The sequence below is a fragment of the Phyllobates terribilis genome, unplaced genomic scaffold (assembly GCF_046119375.1).
Source record: "Phyllobates terribilis strain yellow unplaced genomic scaffold, ASM4611937v1 Scaffold_2__4_contigs__length_985480577, whole genome shotgun sequence".
NCBI lineage: Eukaryota > Metazoa > Chordata > Amphibia > Anura > Dendrobatidae > Phyllobates > Phyllobates terribilis.
In genome coordinates, this window is record NW_027362762.1 from 872,014,971 (window position 1) to 872,024,721 (window position 9,751).

Below are 9,751 nucleotides of genomic sequence, written 5' to 3' on the forward strand. Positions count from 1 at the left end.
CGCCACGGGACATCCTCCAGACTGGAAGCCAGCTTGATTGGTCTTGACGGTTCCATCTGCAACGACTGTACGGTCCTGGTCAGTGCAGCCACACTCTTTGTTAGTTCTTGGACCTGATGGTGCAGGTTTGCAGGCTGGGATGGATTTAGGGCCTGTGCATCAGCCCCCACAAGGTCTGCGGGGTAGGGCGCTGCCCCCTGGTGGTAAGTGATCGCAGGGCGCCGGGAAGCTACAGCGCCACCTGGTGCGGGTTCTCGGAGCACCCGGATGGCCCTATCCTTGAACTGCGCAAAAGTCAAATCGGGGTTCTGTAGGGCCATGAGGCGCAGCTGGGTTCTGCGGGCGCTGGACAGCAGACCTTCTATGAACTGGTCAGTCAACAGTTTATCAGTGTCCTGCACGCTGCCAGGGTCAGCTTGTTTAATTGCTCCCAGAGCTTCTTGCAGGTTCAAGGCATAGTCTCTGATACTATCTTGGGCTCGCTGCTTACAGCCATAGAACCGCATTTTGATTTCTGCTGAGGTACAGGTATCAAAGATACTCCGCAGCCGGGTCACAATGTCCTTTACAGTCCTTTTCTCCTCATCTGACCATGATTTCACTTCCCGCTGGGCTGCACCGGTTAGCTGCCCTGTCAGAATGCTCACTTTCTGTTCTTCTGTCAGGGGATAAACTTTAAATGAACTGTGCAGTCTTTCCTTAAAGTCGGTTAATGTATTGGATTCCCCTGAGTATTGGGGCAGCCAGGCTGCTCCGGGGATGTAGGGCATGGAGAACGGCATCACCGCTTCTGCAGCCACGCTGGTAGTAGAAGGTCCCTCCGCGTCCGTCATCTTCCTCCCCCCTAGTTATCCGTGGCCTACCTTCCGTTGATCCTCTTCCGTAGGCCGCGGCTCCGCTGGTGCTGCTCCGGGCGAGGACCTTGCGTCGCGTCCTGGTGACGTCAGCATCGCTCTCTCTCCTTCCAAGACCTTGCGCAGCGTCGGTGCGTAGGGCGGGGCTTCAGGTCTCACGCGGTTTGGACGTCCATGCCCCTCTTCTTCCCGCGCAGCGTCCCGAAGATGGCGCCCCATGGCGAGAAAGCGGTTGAGGATGGCGGGAAACGGCTGAAGATGGCGGGAAACGGCTCCGAATGGCGGGAAACCTCTTTTTAAGGTACGTACACAGTCTTTTTCAGGCACGCAATACCCGTTTGTGGCGGGTTGGTCACAATCCTGCCGACTATGCCAAAGCTGACTCGCCCCCTGGGCCGTGGGGCACCCGGAACCGGGCTTTAGTGCGATGATGTGGGTAGTAGTGGCAACCCGATCCCGTGGCTCAGGGTGGTCAGACCAAATGCTGTGGTAGTCTATTTGTAGAGTTATGAATGTCCGACTATGCCACCCATGGATTGCGGTCAGGGATGACCGCCGCTGCAAGGCAGACCGCTGAGGCTGATGTTGGTGTGCAGCACAGGGGTAGGATAACTCCCCACGGGAAGAGTGTAGCCTCAGGGCAGCGTATGTGAATGCTGGGGGTGATAGTGCAGGCCGCAGTAATAAGAGTTCTGAGTCCGCTTCAAACAGTCCAGGGTCTTTATTGTTGGTATTACTAATGACCGAACAGGAGTACTGGGTAGGAATGGGCCTGGGTGTCTGAGAGCATTCTGGCGAGCCCCACTGGCCAGGGTGAGTGTGAAGGCCTAACGTTCTCTCTCTGCCCTTGCTGACTATCCCCCTTTTCGTGGTGTGATAGCCCACGTCCCTGAGCTGGCCGTGTACTTCGCCTGTATGGCTTGCGACTCGGGCCTTAGGTACCTTTTGCCTCTCCGTGCTGTACTGGTCCATCTGTGTTGCGGAGCCTCCAGGCTTCTTAGGCCAAGGGACGATATGTAACGACAAAATTAAACCTGGTAAAAAACAATGACCACCTAGCTTGTCTAGGATTCAGACGTTTCGCGGACTCCAGATATAGCAGGTTCTTGTGATCGGTGATGACGGTGACCGGATGGACTGCCCCCTCCAAAAAATGGCGCCACTCCTCAAAAGCTAACTTAATGGCCAAGAGTTCCCTATTGCCGACATCGTAATTCCTCTCAGCGGACGACAATTTTTTAGAGAAAAAGGCGCACGGATGCCACTTACCAGGGGACGAACCTTGTGACAATACTGCTCCCACCCCTACCTCGGAAGCGTCTACCTCTACAATGAATGGCTGTGACGCATCCGGTTGAATGAGTATGGGTGCCGAGGCAAAACATTTTTTCAAGGAGGAGAATGCTTGACAAGCCTTGTCAGACCACCTAGAAAAATCCGTCCCCTTTTTAGTCATGTCTGTGAGAGGCTTAACCATGGACGAGAAATTACGAATGAACTTCCGGTAATAATTAGCAAACCCCAGGAAACGTTGTAGTGCCTTAAGATTCTCTGGCCGATCCCACTCAAGAACTGCCCGCACTTTCCCAGGGTCCATACGAAAACCGGACGCTGAAACCAGGAAGCCTAAAAACTGGAGTTCCTGTACGGCGAACACACACTTTTCCCATTTGGCATACAGTTTATTATCCCGCAAGATCTGTAACACCTGCCTAACGTGCTCCTGATGAGACACCAGATCCGGCGAGTAAATTAAGATATCATCCAGATATATGACAACAAACTGTCCCACCAGGCGGCGAAAAATGTCATTAACAAAGTGTTGGAACACCGCCGGGGCATTAGTCAGACCGAATGGCATGACAAGGTTCTCATAATGCCCCTCCGGAGTGTTAAACGCCGTCTTCCACTCATCCCCCTCCTTCATCCTAATCAGATTGTACGCCCCCCTGAGATCCAACTTAGAGAACCATTTGGCGCCCACGATCTGATTAAAGATATCGGGAATAAGTGGGAGCGGATACGGATCTCGGACCGTAATCCGATTAAGTTCACGGAAATCCAGGCAAGGGCGTAGGCCTCCATCTTTCTTCTTAACAAAGAAGAACCCTGCAGCCACCGGTGAAGATGAAGGTCTAATATGCCCCTTAGCCAGACTTTCTGAAATATAATCCTTCATGGCCTGCCTCTCAGGACCAGAAAGGTTATACAACCTAGCTTTAGGTAACTTGGCCTCAGGGAGCAGTTTTACAGAACAGTCATACTCGCGATGAGGAGGTAGTTCCTGACACCCTTTCTCCGAGAATACATCCTCAAAGTCCGCCAGAAATGGAGGTAAGACCCAAGGAGTAACCGCACCGATGACCGTGTTCATGCAGTTTTTATTACAGAATTTACTCCATTGGCTTATCTCTCTGGTTTGCCAATTAATAACCGGGTTATGCTTAGTTAACCAAGGAAGGCCCAACACTATAGGAGTGGGAAGACCCTCCAACACGTAGCAAGACAACAGTTCTTTATGTATCGCCCCCACTTGAAGTTTTACGTCATGCACAGCTTGCAAAAAACTTCCCTGACCGAGAGGCCTGGCATCGATCGAGAATATGGGGATGGGTTTAGCCAACTCACTCAATCGCATACCTTGAACCCGGGCAAACCGAGCATCAACCAGATTAGCCCCGGCCCCACTATCCAGAAGAACAGATATCCTCTCAGTTCTCGTACCCACCACCACCTCCGCCGGTACGAGAAACTGAGACGAACCTAGGGACGAAATACCTACTCCCAGATTGCCGTCCACCACACAACCTGGGATCAACAGTTTTCCGACGACTCTTCACTCTGCAAGGGACGGGATGGACACCCCCCAATAAAATGTCCCTTTCTCCCGCAGAAGAAACACCTTCCTGTCTTATGGCGCACCACCGGTCCCCTCCCCCGAAATGATGTCCCTCCTAATTGCATAGGCTCCTCTGGACTGACCAGGGGAACCACCATATGAGGGGACCTTGTAGGAGGTGGAGTCATCACAGGGGGTAGAGTTATCCCGCACCTCTCCCGAAGCCGTCTGTCAACGCGAATAGCAAGGGCCATAGCGGCTTCCAGTGACGCGGGAGAGTCATACTGTGCCAACACATCCTGTAATTTGTCGGATAAACCTTGACAAAACTGGCTCCTAAGAGCCGGGTCATTCCACTGGGTGTCCGTGGCCCACCTACGGAACTCCGAACAGAATTCCTCCGCCGGACGATCTCCCTGCTGGATCCTACGTAACTTAGACTCAGCAAGGGAGATCCGATCTGGGTCATCATATACGAGTCCCAGAGCAGCGAAAAACCTATCCACTGACTGGAGAGCCGGGGAGCCCGGGGGAAGAGAGAACGCCCAAGATTGTGGGTCCCCTTGTAGGAGCGAGATGACAATTCCCACCCTTTGTTCTTCACTCCCCGATGACCGAGGCCGCAGCCGAAAGTACAACTTGCATGCCTCCCGGAAAACAAAAAACTTGTCCCGCCCCCCAGTGAACCTGTCAGGGAGAGCTACTTTAGGTTCTGGTCCGGCTTGCTCCTGAGGATACAAAACCTTGGACCTAACGTCCGCCAGCTCCATGGACAAACTCTGCAACTGCCGAGCTAGACCGGCTACTGGATCCATGGTAGCTGGAGAAAAACTAAGGGGTCGGTGAAAATGTCACGCTGTCTCTGTATACTGGAGGTAGGGGGCCTAAGCTGACCCTAAGCTGGGGCCCTGACTAATCCCTCAACCTGGAGGTACTGTTAAAGGTACAGAGGTCCAGGCCGCCAGCGTAACCCCTACCTCCTGAGGATCCCTGCACCTAAGTAATCTAGTCCTGAGAAGGACCCCGATCACAACAAAAGGGGACAAGTAATAATATGCCCACACACAGTACTTAGACGAACGAGACAGTACAAGGGAAAAACCAAAACCACCTTGCATACAAAAACTACACAACTACAACAGAGGGAACACCAACGGGAAAGGAGATAAATGATAAAGCGAGGAAGGGAAAAAACTCTCCGAATACACTTATCTCTGAAACTCCAAATACCATGATCCGCTCTGTTAGTCTGCATGAAATGCTTTCACCGACACTTCCCTAACAGACCAGCAGGCATTTGAAGGAGTCTCACTACAGCAGCATTGATTGCAGCTGGGCGAGGCTGGACCTCGTCTAGCACAGAGAGAGAGAGAATTAACTCCCTCACTGCCGAAAAACACAAAGCACCAAAAAGTCAGCTGCGAGAAGTCAGGCTGTGTAATCGTGACGATCTTCGTGGCGACACACCCGTGACACTCTGCCAAACACACTCAACTGTTACAAACGCACTCAGCTCTAAAATTCACACATGCAGCACTAACACATATACAGTCAGCTCTGCCACACACACTCATATTTTACACACACACACACTCAGCTTTGCTAAAAACAGAAACACTCAGCTGTGCTACATGCATACATCCACACTAAGCTCAGCACCACACACACTCAGGTTCACCATATGGTGGTAGTATCAGTGTTGGTCTTTGTATAGAAATTTTTTTTAGTAACAGCGCGGTCATCTGCTGAGGTTCTCCTCCTACACCCACTATTAGGGTGCACCACCATAGTTGTAATCAGGGTTACCTGGTTAGGGGCCCACTCAGAAGTTTTGCCCCCTGAACCAAAACCCTAGCTACGTCTCTGCGTCACGTATGCACTCAGCTTTACGACCTATACTCAACTGTCACAAACACACTCAGCTCTAGAAGATACACACAAATACTCAGCTCTGCCACACACAAACACTCATCTCTGCCACATCCACACATATACACTCAGCTCTCCTCCACACACTCAGTCCTGCCACACACACACTCACTCAGTTCTGCCACACTCACTGCCAGTCACTGAGCTCTGCCACCCACACTCTCAGCTCTACCACACACATACTCAGCTCTAAAACACACACTCTCAGCTCTTACAAACTCAGATTTACTAGACACAAACTCAGCTCTGCCACACACAAACACAAACACTCAGCTTTGCCACACACACACAAACACACTGGAAACATTTCTCAGATGACCATTAATAACCTCATTGATATTATGTCAAGCTGTGTAAGTGTTATCTCTGAGTGTGGCGCTCATACTTGATACTGAATTAATTGAAAGGTTTGGAGAATTTTGCTTTCATCATATGTCAATTGAATATCAGTAACGTGTCTATCCATTCTGTGATCTCCATAATTCTATGACTTTTCCTTCTTGGTGTTCTGCAGCTCTTCTTTTGACTATCCGGCCTGGTGCATCGTCATCGTTGCAGTGTGATGCACATGTGATAACGCGCAAGGCTGGCTAATCAAAAGAAGAGCTGCAGATGCCTGGTGTAAGAGGCGTCTCTCCCTCTCTTATGCAATGGCCACAGACCACCACTGACATGGCCGATGGAATGGGAAGTGAGCATCGATTCGCACCAACTCTAATATATACACTTCCCAACATCTAAATTGCAACACCAGGAAGGAAAAGTCGTGGAATTCTAGAAATTACAAGATCAATAGGCATGTAAATATATACATTATATATATATATATATATATATATATATATATATATATATATATATATATATACAGGGTGGTCCAAAAGTAGGTGGACAGAAAGTGTAATAAGGTTATGAAGGAGGAGATTTATCAAACACTAAATTGCAGCCGCCTGTCTGGATCATCCTCCAATAAACCATGAATTAGACGTGGACGATAAGCTTTCCACCCAATAGATTTCAGGATTCGCATGATAGAAGCTCGTGAAATTCCCAATTCCAAAGAGGCTCTTCTCGTGGACTTTTTTGGACTCTGAACAAATGTTTCAGCAACAAGTTGTTTATTATCTTCTGTACAGACTGTTTTGGGTCGACCAGTTTTTGGAGCATTAAGGATTGAGCCAGTGGCATTGAATTTGTCACGAATGCGGTAAATGGTTTGTCTCTTTGGGGCTTGAGTACCAAATGTTTCAACCCAATTTGCTCTAACAGTTTCTGCATTTTGAGATTTCCAATACTCTGTTAAAATCCATTTTCTTTGATCTGTATTTAAATTATTTGCCATTATGTGTTATCTGAATTATCTGAAAAGAAAACAGATTTGGGGGAGATCTATCTGTGAAAACTAGATCTGTGAAACTGGCTCAGTTGCCCTTAGCAACCAATCAGATTCCACCTTTCATTTTCCAAAGAGTCTGTGAGGAATGAAAAGTGGAATCTGATTGGTTGCTAAGGGCAACTGAGACAGTTTCACTTTACACCATGTTTGATAAATCTCCCCCTTCATAACCTTATTACACTTTCTGTCCACCTACTTTTGGACCACCCTGTATATATATATATATACAAACTGTGTATATTTCCAATAATCTGTCTCCCAGGATATCATAGAATGTCTGTTAAGAAGATATTTTTTATTTTTTTGGTCATTTTTTCCACTGTAACTGGGGCATTAACAGGAGCCCCAGTTACATGTGAAAATCTCTGCTACATTGATATCTCACTGGCAGAGCTGATCTGAGTCTGTTAGGTCCCAGCAGTGCTTGTATCACATGATCATGTGATTGATGTGTCCTTCAGAAGCACCAGTAGTGCAGATGTTTCTGATTACTGTATATCGCTCACTGAGAGGTACAGTACAGACCAAAAGTTTGGACACACCTTCTCATTTAAAGATTTTTCTGTATTTTCATGATTATGAAAATTGTACATTCACACTGAAGGCATCAAAACTATGAATTAACACATGTGGCATTATATACTTAACAAAAAAGTGTGAAACATCTGAAAATATGTCTTATATTCTAGGTTCTTCAAAGTAGCCACCTTTTGCTTTGATGACTGCTTTGCACACTCTTGGCATTCTCTTGATGAGCTTCAAGAGGTACAGTAGTCACTGGAAATGGTTTTCACTTCACAGGTGTGCCCTGTCAGGTTTAATAAGTGGGATTTCTTGCCTTATAAATGGGGTTGGGACCATCAGTTGTGTTGTACAGAAGTCTGGTGGATACACAGCTGATAGTCCTACAGAATAGACTGTTAGAATTTGTATTATGGCAAGAAAAAAGCATCTAAGTAAAGAAAAATGAGTGGCCATCAATACTTTAAGAAATGAAGGTCAGTCAGTGCGAAAAATTGGGAAAACTTTGAAAGTGTCCCCAAGTGCAGTTGCAAAAACCATCAAGCGCTACAAAGAAACTGTCACACATGAGGACCGCCCCAGGAAAGGAAGACCAAGAGTCACCTCTGCTTCTGAGGATAAGTTTATCTGAGTCACCAGCCTCAGAAATCGCAGGTTAACAGCCGCTCAGATTAGAGACCAGGTCAATGCCACACAGAGTTCTAGCAGCAGACACATCTCTTCAACAACTGTTAAGAGGAGACTTTGTGCAGCAGGCCTTCATGGTAAAATAGCTGCTAGGAAACCACTGCTAAGGACAGGCAACAAGCAGAATAGACTTGTTTGGGCTAAAGAACACAAGGAATGGACATTAGACCAGTGGAAATCTGTTCTTTGGTCTGATGAGTCCAATTTTAAGATCTTTGGTTCCAACTACCGTGTCTTTGTGCGACGCAGAAAAGGTGAACGGATGGACTCTACATGCCTGGTTCCCACCGTGAAGCATTGAGGAGGAGGTGTGATGGTGTGGGGGTGCTTTACTGGTGACACTGTTAGGCATTTATTCAAAATTGAAGGCATACTGAACCAGCATGGCTACCACAGCATCTTGCAGCGGCATGCTATTCCATCCGGTTTGCATTTAGTTGGACCATCATTTTTTTTTCAACAGGACAATGACCCCAAACACACCTCCAGGCTGTGTAAAGGCTATTTGACCAAGAAGGAGAGTGATGGGGTGCTACGCCAGATGACCTGGCCTGTCACCAGACCTGAACCCAATCGAGATGGTTTGGGGTGAGCTGGACCGCAGAGTGAAGGCAAAAGGGCCAACAAGTGCTAAGCATCTCTGGTAACTCCTTCAAGATTGTTGGAAGACCATTTCCGGTGACTACCTCTTGAAGCTCATCAAGAGAATGCCAAGAGTGTGCAAAGCAGTCACCAAAGCAAAAGGTGGCTACTTTGAAGAACCTAGAATATAAGACATATTTTCAGTTGTTTCACACTTTTTTGTTAAGTATATAATTCCACATGTGTTAATTCATAGTTTTGATGCCTTCAGTGTGAATGTACAATTTTCATAGTCATGAAAATGCAGAAAAATCTTTAAATGAGGTGTGTCCAAACTTTTGGTCTGTACTGTATGTAGCTGGCAAAGAAGACAGAAGCCGTAATAAACCACTTATTTCTTCTCCCCAGGGTCCCTGGCTGTGTCTGATAATCTGGGACATTACAATAGTACGGCTTAAAGCCCAGGACCAAGTGCTGAATATTTACATTACTGGGTTAAAGGGATTGTCTGGGCCTATTATATTGATGCATAGCACGTGATCTGCAGTTCTTGGTAGTTGCACAAATCCAACTTTGTTCATTGTCTAAATCTGGTCAACCATGGAGCTGCTCCAGCTGATTAGTGGGGGTACATGGGTCTTGAATCCCCAATATAGAATAGGTGATCAGTATCATAAGGATAGACAACCCCTTTAATTGTATAGGGAAGTGCAGATGACTGTTCTCTCCTCTATAGGAGACTATACAATATATATGTTTTCTGTAATCCTCTCTATACTGGACTGATACATAGATATCCATCCAAACTGTGGCCACTATACCTCCTGAGCATATACACCTAGCAACCTACACCTAGCCTCAAAGGTGGTTTCCAATGAATTAGGATATCTCAGCAATATTAGATCGATGGGCTTCCAACACCCAACACATAATCCAATTAGT